The sequence below is a fragment of the Arvicanthis niloticus genome, chromosome X (genome assembly GCF_011762505.2).
Source record: "Arvicanthis niloticus isolate mArvNil1 chromosome X, mArvNil1.pat.X, whole genome shotgun sequence".
Taxonomy (NCBI): Eukaryota; Metazoa; Chordata; class Mammalia; order Rodentia; family Muridae; genus Arvicanthis; species Arvicanthis niloticus.
The window spans coordinates 21,503,917-21,517,314 of record NC_047679.1 but is presented as its reverse complement, the minus strand read 5'-3'; the positions used below and the strand labels follow the sequence as shown (position 1 = coordinate 21,517,314).

The 13,398-nt window shown below is 38.0% G+C and overlaps 1 protein-coding gene and 1 long non-coding RNA gene across 7 annotated transcripts in view; one reads left to right on the top strand and one right to left on the bottom strand.

Annotated features, from left to right (window-relative positions):
• Positions 1–5,881, top strand: part of LOC143435608 (uncharacterized) — a 60,827-nt gene extending 54,946 nt beyond the window's left edge. The window contains exon 3 of the long non-coding RNA XR_013106084.1: positions 3,270–5,881. This is a non-coding gene — a long non-coding RNA (uncharacterized LOC143435608). The remainder of the gene's footprint in view (positions 1–3,269) is intronic.
• Frmpd4 (FERM and PDZ domain containing 4) overlaps positions 1–13,398 on the bottom strand; it is a 617,514-nt gene that overhangs the window by 97,085 nt on the left and 507,031 nt on the right. The window lies entirely within an intron of this gene.

The window sequence follows — 13,398 nt, the reverse complement described above, 5'->3', positions numbered from 1 at the left end:
GAACATCCATACCCAGTTGGTGGAATCATTATAGTTACACATAATTTTAGAAATAAAATAAAATTAAAAAGCTGTCCCTAGGAATTACATGTGAGACAAAATAATTAGATCCGTTAATCCAGTTATTGGCAGAATGACATAAAATGGAACTCTCCCAAGTTAATGTGTAACAGTTACATGATACCCTGAGAGCATGTGCCATGTGAAGAAACTGAACCACAGTTTTAAAAACCGCTTGTTATTTTTATTTTCCTTTTCAGTGTGTGTATGCGTGTGTGTTTGTGTGTCACACATCCATATGTGTATTTTTACATGTGTGTAGATGCATGCATATATATGTATATATGAATATATGTGCATATGTCTTGCTTGTGTGTTTAGGCCCAAGGTTGGTGTTGGGACTCTTCCCTGGATCTTTTGTACCTTATGCACTGAGGTAGGGTCTCTTAAGCAAACCCAGGTCTTGCTGACAGGTGAGCAGCCATATGCAGCATCTGACATTTTATGGGTTCTATGGATCTGAACACCAGTCCTCAGCTCAGGTTTGTGCAGCAGGTGTTTTAACTAAAGAGACATCTCCCAGTCCTATTATTTTCAATGTATTCTGTAACCAAGCTATTTTTGGTACTGTTGATGCTCAGAGATTGCAGTGTGTGTGTGTGTGTGTGTGTGTGTGTGTGTGTGTGTGTGTGTGTGTGAGAGAGAGAGAGAGAGAGAGAGAGAGAGAGAGAGAGAGAGAGAGAGAGTAATGGAACCAAACAATAATGGTGTTATCACTGAAAATTGGGATTTACAATTTGAGAACAAGCTAAATAAAGATTTAGGGCTGGGCTGTATCTAAGTTGTCAGAGTACTTGCCTAGCATTCATAGGATCTGGGTTCCACACTCAGCAACTACCTGGAGATGGAGGCATGGCTTCTCCCCCCCCAACTCTTCCCAGATCCTAACTCTTAACTGTTAAACCATCTCTCCAGCTATCTAGAAACCTTTTGCCCTGAATTTAAATTGTATACATCTGTGCGGACTCCTGATGTAATAAACAGTATTCATATATTATTTAGCTCTTCTCTTATCAATAAGCATACTGGCATTCACATCATTAAATGGTAGTTCCCACTAATGGGAATAATGAATCCTTGGAGAATTTACTGTTTTCAGACATGAAGCAGCAAAAACAGAAGTTGATCCTTATTATACTAACAAAAACTACTTGGGTTATTTTGAAAGAAAAACAGCCAGTTAGAGTAGGCTTCTACTTAACTGAAAATTGCCAAGTTGAGTCTCCATAGCCACCTCCGTACAGAAGTCCATCACACTCTTGCAAGACTAATATGAAATGGCCCTCATGGATGCAGTCAACAGAATCCAGGCTCTGAGACTAGCCATAGCCTAATAACCTTTAAATAAGTGTGGTGGTTTGAATTACAGTGACCTCTATAGGCTCATACATTTGAATGCCTAGTCCCTAGGGGGTGGCACTATTTAAAATGGTTAGGAGGATTAAGAGGTACTGGAAGAAGTGTGTCATTTGAGGAGTAGGGCTTTGCAGTTTCAAAAGCCCATTTGAAGCCCAGCGTCTGTCTCTCTGCAAATGGATCAGGATGTAGAAGTCTCAGCTACCTCTCCAGCACCATTTTTGCCTGGATGCTGCCATACTTCCTGTCATGACGATAATGCACTAAACCTGTGAACTGTAAGCAAGCCCCAATTAAATGCTTTTCTATAAAAGAGCTGCCACGGTCATGGTGTCTCTTCATAACAATAGAACAGCAACTAGCACAATAACCTCTCAATGAATATAAGTGTCTTGAATAATAAAAGAAATGGAAAGCAACTAGTGATTAAAAAAATCTTAAGACAGTTTAGCAACAATCTTGATACATAGACCTTATGTAGATCTGGATTCACATATATTAACAAGTTATTTTCTGAGATCAAGGAAGAGATTTACCTGACTGGATATTCAATATTATGAAGGCAATATTTTCCATTTGTAAGGTATGATGGTAATGTTGTGGGAAATTCTTATGGTGAGGGCTTAGGTCCTTTTGGAGATACAAAAGAAAGTATTACCCAAGGAAAGATGTGACATCTAGGGTTTGTTACATTGTCACTTAAGGCTGAGGAAGCTCCAAGTTAATGACTTCCGAGCTGTGTGGTGAGAAAATAGGTTGACTGTACTGTTCTCTGCATGTAGGATTCTTTTCACAGTTACCTTTAATAAATATTTCTAGAAAAACCCTGCAACCTTTCTTTTAATAATGCTATCAGACTTGCATTTTCAACCAATTTTCCCCATGTGTAGATGCTGAAAATCATAACAGGGCTTTCCTGGATTCCCTTTTCCAGGGACAATCACAAAATCTATTTCTGGCTGATCCCTGTGGTTAATTTTGTATGTCAGCTTGATGGGACTTCGAATTCTCAAAATGTTACTTGTGCATGTATCTGTGGGTATTTCCAGAGAATCATGGCATGTGGTCAATGAATAGAGTGATTCGGGTACTGTATAACAGGTGGAACAGCTACAAAGAGCAAAAAAGACTCATGTAGCACTTCATTCTGGAATGGGATGGTTTTTTTTCCTGCTATTGCTCAAGCATATAAGGCTCTAGCTTCCTTGTATTTTAGACTGACACTAGTAGCCTTGCATTTCCTAGGCCTTCATCCTTAGCCTGAGCCAACAATATGGGCCTACCTATCTTATAGGCTTCTAGCGTCTTCATCTGTATCAGGCTACAGACTTCTCTGGCTAGGTAACCTGCAGACAGCTTGCCATGCTGTTTTTTACTCCTCTGATCACAGGAGCCAGGTTTGTTGTTTCCAATTCTTTGGAGAAACCTATTATTCCCATCTAGCATATTCTACCACAAAATGGCCTCAAAATAAGATTTATTTAAATGTGAAGGTCACAATATTGGACTACCAAATGTTCTGAAGAATTGACTTAGTGGATTGATTAAGAAATGTGAAATTGGTAGAACATAACTCTTGAGTTTGTGAATAGTCATAATACTACTTAGAAGGTGATTACCTGGGGATTGGAGGGTGAGACCATCATAAGCAGAGGGGGCTGGGGAAAGTCCCAGATGCCAGGAATGCAAGAGGCTCCCAGGACCCAACTGGGATGACATTAGCTGAAATACCTAACAAAGGGGAGAGAAAACCTGTAGAGACTCTATCCAGAGGTTAGGCATGGCCCCCAGTTGAGGGATGGGGCCACCCACCCATCTCAAAAATATTAACACAGAATTTTTCCTGTCTAAAGGAAATACAGAGACAAAAAGTGAAGCAGAAACTGAAGAAAAGGCCATCCAGAGACTGTCTCACCTGGGGATCCATCTCATCTGCAGACACCAAATCCAGACACTATTGCTGATGCCAAGAAGTGCTTGCTGACAGGAGCCTAATATGGCTGTCCATTGAGAAGCTCTGCCAGAGCCTGACCAATACAGATGTGGGTGCTTGCAGCCAACCACAGGACAGAGCACAGGGACTCAATGGAGGAGTTGGGGGAAGGACTGAAGGAGCTGAAGGGGTTTGAAACCCCATAGGAAAAAGAACAGTATCAATCAACCAGGCCTCCCAGAGTTCCCAGGGACTAAACCACCAACCAAAGAGTACACATATAGGGACCCATGGCTCCAACTGCTTATATAATGCAGAGGATGGCCTTGTTGGGCATCAATGGGAGGAAAGACCCTTGGTCCTGTGGAGACTGGATTCTCCAATGTAGGAGAATGCCAGGGCAGTGAGGTGGGAGTGTGTGGGTGAGCTCCCTCATAGAAGCAGGGGGAGGGAGTTAGGATAGAGAGGTTGTGGAAGGGAAAGCCAGAAGGGGGATAACATTTGAAATGTAAATAAATAAAATAACCAATAAAAAAGATCAGGAAAGAAATTAATGAAATGAAGATTAAAAGAACAATACACAAAAATAAAAAAGGCGATGAAAAATGAAAGATTCCTAAGAAATACAACTCTCTCCATCCATTTTTCTATATGCCTGGCCAGATCTGCCTTTCATCCTTTGGAGTTGGCCAGTCAATCAATGGGCTTCATGTCTTAAGGCATCTTTAATGGTATTTCCATTACTTCGGACTAACAGGCTTTTACTAATCACAGCTACACTACTTTAGGTATTACTGCACATTTGAGAACCCAAAGAAAGGGTTCCTGTGGAGGAAATTATAGGGAAAGACTACTTTTAAGGGCTTCTCACATATTGTGTTGCCTTGTCAAATAATAGAAACTCATAACTCACTGTGCTTAAGAAACATAATACAGGCAGGAAATTAAAGAGGATAAGAAATGTGGTTTTTATAAAGAAAAAAAATTACATATACACACAGACACACAGACACACAGACACACACACCCACCCTGCACTTTTAGAAGCTTTCCCTGAATTGTTTATTTTATTATAAATCTCAAGAGAGGTTTCCTTGGTTTCCTTTGTTGCCATGTTAGTTGATTCAGTTTTGAAATCACCAAGGACCAAGCTACCCAGATACCCTGACGTGCTCTACCAGAACATTCCAAATGTTATTTCTGGAATTCAAAGTGAGCTGATACTGTTGATTGTACTCAATGAAGAACAATCTGTTCCACCTCCAATATCCTTGATTTCACATTAAATATAAATGAAAACACCCTGGGGTAGAGATTCAGAGCGTGTGATGAAAATTTAGCTTTGACATGTTTCTTTTAAAAATCCAAGAGTACTCAGGTCACAAAGCAATCCCATTTATTAGACACAGAGGTGGAGACTGTTCTGTTCATAAAAATATAAATAGAGCAGGAACAAGGTGCTAAAAAGGAAAAATGGATTCTAATAGTGACAACAAGTTCTTCCACGAATGAAGAATTAAAAGAACTTTTATCTTATGGATCCTTTATTATTTGACACAGACATGACCACAAAACTGCCCCTTAGTTGTTCTAAGTTTGAAACTTAGATCATACTAGCGTAGAATTTAAAAAGAGAAGACATAAAAGGCAAAGATGACATTACTCAAGTGAAATCTTATTGGGAATAATTATATATCACAATTGCTTCTATCAATTGTCAAGATGTACAATTTTGGTATGTTTCTGTCTCCCATATCACTGCATGAAGGAAATGATTATATGAACAATCTTTTATGTTGCTATCAAATGGCCTATTAACAGCTTTTAAGTACGTGCAGTATAGTGGTGTGTGACTTGGTGCAGTTGAAAAGGACAGATTTAAAATATGCAGATGGCTGATAAGTAAAAGTGTTGAAATACAAATGAAATCATATCTAGAAGAAGAGCCATTTGATAGATACAATCTCCTATGGTTGTACATGGAATCAGAATGTATTTAGAGCACAATGGAAGCACTAATAATGGCAGACTTTATTTTCTTCATGTTCTACATTTTATCTAATACTAAACCAAAATCACATAACATATATAGAATATTTAATTCATAATCCATTTAGACCAAATATCATATTCCATTTCTAGATTTTTCCTTATTTTTCATGTGTTTATAGGTGTGTGTGTGTATGTGTTCATGTTTTGCGTACATACAGGCCCATGTGTGGGGGTGCACATGTGCACACATGTGGATGCCTGTGAAAGCCTGAGGTTGATGTCAGAGAGCACTTTTCATTCCATGCTGATTGAAGCCAGTTGTCAGAATTGAACTCAGAGCTCACTGATACTGCTAGTCTTTGAGGATCTTCTCTCTGTCTTTTGAGGCTAGGATTGCAGGGGAGCTACTGTACAAACTTAGCACTTTTCGTGTGTTTTTCTGATCCAAGTTCTGTTCTTCATGCTTATATGGAAAAGTGCTTTAACCGTTGAGCAACCTCCCAGTTCCTGTGTCTCTAGTTTTCACTGGACTGAGTTTTATTTTTGGAAGCTTTCTCCCTCATGCCGGTCATTTGCCTCACATTTGTCTCACATTCAGAATGGGTTGTCTAGTGCAACTCCTTACGTTGTGGTGACCCTCAACCATAAAATTATTATTGTTGATACTTTGTAACTGTAATTTTCCCATGATTACAAATTGTAATAAAAAATGTCTGTGTTTTCTGACTGTTGAAGGTGACCCATGAAAAGGTCATTTGACCTTTTCCAAAAGGGGTTGTGACCCACAGGCTGAGAATTACTGGTCTAGTGGTGAATCACAACCAGTCACTCGTGCAGTCACTAAAAGTCAACTTGGGACTACCTATTGAACTACCTCTGGAGATAAGTCTCACTTCTTTCCTATACCCACCCCACTGTTATCTCTCTACACAGGTCTTCTCATTCAAAATGCCATATGTATATGGATGTATATCTTACCTCATGACCTTCTCAAGTATTTTTCACCTACACTTGAAATAATTCTATAACTTCTTAGTATAATATGGAGTTCCATACATCACTTGTCTAATGCTGTTCCCTCAACTGTAAAGGAGGCCAGTTACTCCCACTCACAGAGATACGCAAAGACCAGGTCTATGTTGCCCAGAGGAGAGCTTAATAATTGATGGTTGCTTCTTTCCTGGCTCCCCCTCCTTCTCTTTCTTCTCGTCACCCCTAAATTCAGTTTGAGTACTTCTTTAAGCAGCATTTGCTTACAGGAAAAAAAACAAGCTAGCACAAAAGTAGCTTGAGACCACAAAATCTCTTTGTACCTCTTACTTGTTCAAAGTACTCTTTTCTGCAGGACTCTGCAGAGATAGAAACTAATTCGTATTACAGGGCCCATCCTCACCTAAATACACATCTTTCAATTTAGTGTATAAACCCATTTGGTAGTGTCTGCTATCACACCATCTCAGTTCCCATTAGGAAAAGAGCAAATCTCGATTATTGCCACCTCCTGCTCTCTACCCCTAGTGTGGGTGCTAGGACAGAGCTTGCCTTTTTATCTCTTTTCTCTCTTATCAACCATATCTTGAATATGCCCCATCTTGGAACATTCTTACCCACTAAGAAACTATGTCTCTTTGGGTGTGATGCTTTCTTTTTAATCAATCACAGTATGTTTAAAATGGAACGTTTTAATAACATCTGTAGTAGTTTAACCTCATTTGTAGAATTCTCAATGGAGTAAGGGCAAATTCTATTGGTGAAGAGTATCACCAACACTTATCAAAAGGGTTCATAGACTTTCAGTAGTTTTCCATGGAAGGACAGCTGTCTATAAAGAAGAATGGTCTTAGATATTTAATATCTAGAATATTAAAAAACTCTAACCATCAGAAAGTCAAACAACCCAATCAGTTATCAGGATAAAGTGAATAGACAGTTCTCAAAAGATGAAATAAAAATGACCAAAACCCAAAAATGTTCAGCCTAACTACTGATCATACAAATGAAAATTTTAGCTGTACTAATATTTCACCTTACCCTAGTCAGAATGGTAGTTATAAAATAAAATCATTATGATAAATGTCCATGAAGATGTGGAGAAAAAGGCAACTTTGTATATTGCTGGTAGGAATGTAGCCTTTTTCAGCCAGTATAAAGGTCACTAATGGAAGCCTCTCAAAAAAATAATAATACTAGGAGTACCACATGACACAGCTTTAAAACTCCTGGGTATTTATCCAAAGGATTCTAAACCAATATATCACAAAGATATTTGTACATCAATGGTTACTGTAGCACCATTCATCATAGCTATACTATGGGAGCAACCTAGGTATGGAACAACAGAGGAATGGAAAAAGAAAATGTGGTTTATATACACAAGAACCTATTTTTCAGTCATCAAATATAAAGTCATGTGTCTCGCAGGAAAATTCATGCAACAGAAGACCATCATCTTAGGCAAGTTAAGCCCATTTCAGGAAGACAAACATATGTTCTTTCTCATTTGAGATTCCAAGATGTTATATAGGTATACCAAACCATCTATGAATATTTGACATGAATGTCAAAGTGCAATTGTCTAGGGAAACAAAGGGACTGGTGGTATGAAAAAGGAAGGGGAGGGAGGCATGGAAAGAATAGTGTCTTGTGTCTCATGACTATACACAATGAAACATTTGGCAGTATATAATAAATATTCATGTCTTTAAAAACAAAAATAAATAAATAGTACCATATAGAATGCCTGTAATCTCTCCCTCCAACTGTGTAGAACATGAGACTCCAAAGCTATTGTATGTAGTCAAAAAAAAAACTGCTCAGGAAATTCCTAGTATAGAACTAGAATCTTCTTTAGCCTAGAGGCAAGTATCTCCTTGGGCTTAATGACATCTCTGCATAATGACAAGAAGGGGATGCAGGGAAATTATATTGCTTGGATAATGATACAGATAGGAGAGGAGAAAAATGCTTATCTGTACATTGATGTAAATGACACACATTAAGGAATAAATATAAATCCCTAAAAATCCTTGCAAAAAGGGCAAGGTATATTGCTGTTTTCTAGGAATTGAATTTAATACAAAATTAGAGTTCAGTAGGCATACACATGATTCTGTTTATCTTGTGTATGTGATTTGACACAGAATTAGGACAGCATAGGAGCAGTTTAATTTTGGAATGATGATTTAAACAACTTACTGAACATTTCATTTAATGAATGGAGCCTATGTGCCATGAGGAGGTTGAGAACAATGAAGTTAATAAAAGTGAGGCAGATGGAGATCATGCAGTGAATGACACTGATGGAGTAAAGGAGATCTTTGGAACATATGTTATGTCAAGGGTAAAATCAATGCAGCCAAAACCATGAAACAAACAATGGGCCTGCTTTGGGTACAATGGCTGAAAAGTGGATCAATTATCTTTGATTTGATTCCAAAGATAAATTGCAGTCATCTTTTTAAAGGTGAATGGTTTTAAATTGATTTAGAGGTGTTCTCTCTGCAAACATTTCATTCTGTCCAATTTAGAGCTGAGCATCAGAATAGGCACAAAGGCAAATATGCATGATTAAAATAAGATCCAAGTAGAGCGTAGCTATGTGCTTGGCAATCCTGATCCCCAAACTCACTGGGTATTTAGGCAGGCTACATGTAGCTTCTTGAGAAGGTAGAGTCTGTCTGGTTTTTGGCCAATTAAAGGTGAATAAAAGTTCTGTCCACTCCTTCCAGTAACCCCTTCCACGTGTCTTTGTATTCTCTTTTTCAACTGTCAATTGGCAAGGACTAATTGGGAGCTTTGTGTTAAAGCTACAAGATGGATAGGATCTCGATCATGGTCCTGTATGTGTTCCATTAAAAGAGAGATATCTGTCTACCAAGAGAATCAGTGACAAATGTTCTAGCCTCCATGTTTTTCAACTATAACTGAGTCTTTGCCTAGTTTTGCATTTGTAGCTATAGTATTTCCCCTGTACTGGTTCTTGTCATTAAGAACCACACAGAGTGGGGACAAAGCTTGCAAATAATGACAGGTATAGTATAGATTATAATAACATTGTATTGACCTCTCAACAATGGGTAAAGATATTTCCCTGGAACGACTATGGAAATCCACCAAAAAAGTATGTGCTGTTTATTTTTGTTTGCTTGCTGTTTCTTCTGTTTGTCTACTGTCTATTAAAAAATAAATTTGCCTTATCTTTATCATTATTCAAGCAAAATGTCTCCACTTAATTTTTCCTGCACCTGTATCCTTTGTATTCTTCAGCTCTGGTTTCTGTAAGTTTCACTGAAGTGAGTCAACAAGGCATGAGGACTAAATCTGGTTCTTTCATCTCTCTTTTAATTTTTATATTAATATGTGCATTTAATTTTATTTTGTGTATATTTAATTAAAATAGAATTCTATCACTCTTCCTTTTCTCCTTCTCTCTAGCTGAAGTACTTCCCCCAACATGTCTACTCTTTACAATCAAGTTGATAGCCTCTTTTAGAGTTCTCTCTGTCTCTCTCTCTCCGTGTCTCTGTCTCTGTCTCTGTCTCTGTCTCTGTCTCTCTCTCTCTCTCTCTCTCTCTCTCACACACACACACACACACGCACACACACACACAGAGTGGGGTATTCAGGTGTATAAATAGAACCTGGTGAACCCATCTTTGTTGTTTGAATATATATGGATTCCTGGCTAACCACTTTGTATTGGATCACCAAGACGGGGTGCCATCCCTGTGAGAGGCTAATTCTCTCTCTCTCTCTCTCTCTCTCTCTCTCTCTCTCTCTCTCTCTCTCTCTCTCTCTTAGTTGTCATTAGTTGCTTGTAGTTTTGGTCAAGAGGTGGGAACCTATGAACTATGAAAATATTTCCTTTCCATGTTAGCATGTAGGTTTGTATTTTTGTTTGTCTTGTTTTTTCTTTCTTTCTTTCTTTCTTTCTTTCTTTCTTTCTTTCTTTCTTTCTTTCTTTCTTCTTCTTCTTCTTCTTCTTCTTCTTCTTCTTCTTCTTCTTCTTCTTCTTCTTCTTCTTCTTCTTCTTTTTTTTTTTTTGGCAAGGTCTTGCTATGTAGCCTTGGCTGACCTGGAATTTGCTCTGCCAACTAGGTTGGCCTTCAAATTATAGAGTTCAGCTTGCCTCTGTATTATGGGTACTAGGATTAAAGGTGTGCCCAACCAGGCCCAGCAACCATTCCCATTAATAATGGCCATATTTTCGTCTTGCTTATGCTGCTTTTTTTTTTGGAAGTTTTTTCACAGAAAACTTCCTCATATTCTGGCTTTTACATTTTTCCAACTCCTATTCCATGATGTTCCCTGAGCCAAAGATACAGGAGCTGTGATATAGATACATTCATTTGGCCTGGACTCTGCTATGCTATATTGATTTGTATTGTGTCCAGCACCTTTACAGATATATTGTCATATTGGCTATTATTGTGGTTCATAGGTGCTGCAGTTGGATGGGACTACTAATTGCTTCATACACTTAACAGCTTGCATAGTATTTTCTGGTACCATGGAAGCTATGCCTCAGGAAGGAGGCTTTCAGGTTGGATCATCTGATGATGTATCCTAAGTGTGTGGTGTTTCAGCAATAGAGGCTTACGTCAAATAGTTCTACCAATACTCTATATTGATTTTGAAGTCACTTAGGACTAGCCTGACCAAATGTTCAAAATGAGGTTTTCTGCCTTCTTATGTACTGACTGCCTCCTCAGTTGGGCCCCTTTCCATTGTTTGTTATTTCTTACTTCATATCAGTTTTATCCTGATATTTCCCTCCCAAGCCCCTCTCCTCACCTATGGACCCTTGTGCATTTCTGGCTTCTGTGGCTACTCCATGTTGTATAAACAGATCTGAAGATTTGGAACAAGATTTGGAGTAATATTTTGTGAACATTTTGTGTTTGTCTTTCTTGGCTTGGGTTACCTCATTCAATAGAACTGTTTCTAGGACAATCCATTTTCCTGTAAATTTCATTGCCTCATTTTTCTTTATAACCAAACAGTATTCTATTGTGTATATATACTGCATGCCCATTATCCATTCATTGATTGAAGGAAAATTAGGTTGTTTCCATCCCTGTATATTATATGGTAATAAACACTGCTGAGCAAGTATCTGTGAGGTAGGATGTTAAGTCCTTTGGGCATATGCCAAGAAATGGCAGCTGGGTCATATGGCAGATTTAGTTTAAAAAATTCTCCATAATTATTTCCTGAGTGGCTGGACCAATTTGCATTCCTACCAAGAGTGAATGAGGGCTCCTTTTCCCCCACAACCCCTCTAGCATTTGTTCTCAGTTGTTTTGTTGATCTTAGTCATTCTGATGGAGGAGAGATAAAATCTCAAAGTCAGCTTAATTCACATTTTTCTAATTGCTAAAAATGATGGACACTTTTTGTGGTATTTCTAGGGCATTTTTTTTTGTTTCTTCTGCTGAGAACTTGTTGTTTAGATACATAGCCTATTTTTAATTGGGTCATTCACTTTCTTGACTCCTTGGGGTTTTTTTTTGAGTTTTTTTATAGACAGCCTACAAAAATTCATATTCAATATAACATTCTAAACAGAATACTGAAAGCAATTCTTTGAAGGGAAGACAGAAATAAGCCCAGCCCAGAGACTCTAGAAAGAAAACAAACAAAGGTATAATTTAAGGAAATATAAAGTACACCTAAGACCATAAACCAACCAAGAACATCAAAATAACTTCAATCTACATACCGTTCAAGAATAACTGACTCTAAATGTTAATGGCCTCAACGCACCAATCAAAAGACACAGGCTAGTGTATTTTAAGCAACAAAATCTATCCTTTATCTAGAACAAACTCATTTTTGCTTGAAAGAAAGGCATCACCTCAGAGAGAAAGTATTCCAAGTAAATGGACTCAAGAAGCAAGCAGGCACCACCATCCTACTATCTGAAAAGCAAATGTACTTTAAACTAAAACTAACTAGTAGAGACAAAGGGGAATCACTGCATTCTAATCAAGGGATTGACTAATCAAGAAAATACCACACTATAAACTGCAGATAGACCAAACTCTGGTACATCAAGGTTTATAAAAACAGTACTAACAGTATCAAAGGGCCAGACAAACACAAAACCTCCAAGTGATTCTAATACCTTACTTTCTCCAATAGCTAAGTCATCTTGACAAAAAAGTAAACAGAGATACATCAGAATGAAATGGCATCATACATCAAACAGACATAACAGATAAATATTCTACCCAACTACCAAAGAATGTGCATTCTACTTTGCAACATAGAGAAGCTTATCTAAATAGACCATATATTGGGACACAAAACAAACCTTAGTGAATATAGAACAGCTGAAATAGTTCCAATGTATCCTATCTGATCATTATGGAATAAAGTTTAAATATGACAGAAATTGAAACTCCAGTAAGTCTATAAACTCAGAGAAATCAAACAACTTATTACTCAGTGATGAAAAGGTCAAAGAAGAAATCAAGAAAGAAATCAAAATATTTCTGGAACTAAATGTAAGTTAAAACACAAAATAGCGCAGTCTCTGTGAAATATTAAAAACAGTCCTCAGAGGGAAGCTTATAGCTCTAAGTGCTTATATTACGAGATCAGAAAGAGCACAAATAAATGACTTAATGAAGCAAACCAAGAATTTTGAAAAATAGGTTTAATATAAACCCCAACCCAGCTGATGGCAAGAAATAACAAAAATCTTTCATGTCTTCATTTATGTGGTGTTTGTGGGTGTGCAGATTTATATGGGGTGTGTGTGTGTGTGTCTGTGAGTGTGTCTGTGTGTGTACTTGTGTGAGCACACTTGCATTTCTATGTGTAGGTCAGAGGACTGCCTATTTCAGGTGTTACTCTTCAGGTACTGACCATCATTTTTGAGACCAAGTATTTCACTGGCCTGTTATTTGCCTATTAGGCTAGACTGGGTGGCCAGCAAACTGCAGAGATCTACCTGTCTCTGCCTTTCCAGGGCTGGGATTATAGGAACACACTAGTACAGCTATTTTTTCATGGGCTCTAGGGTAGACCTCAGGTCTTCACACCTGCAAGGC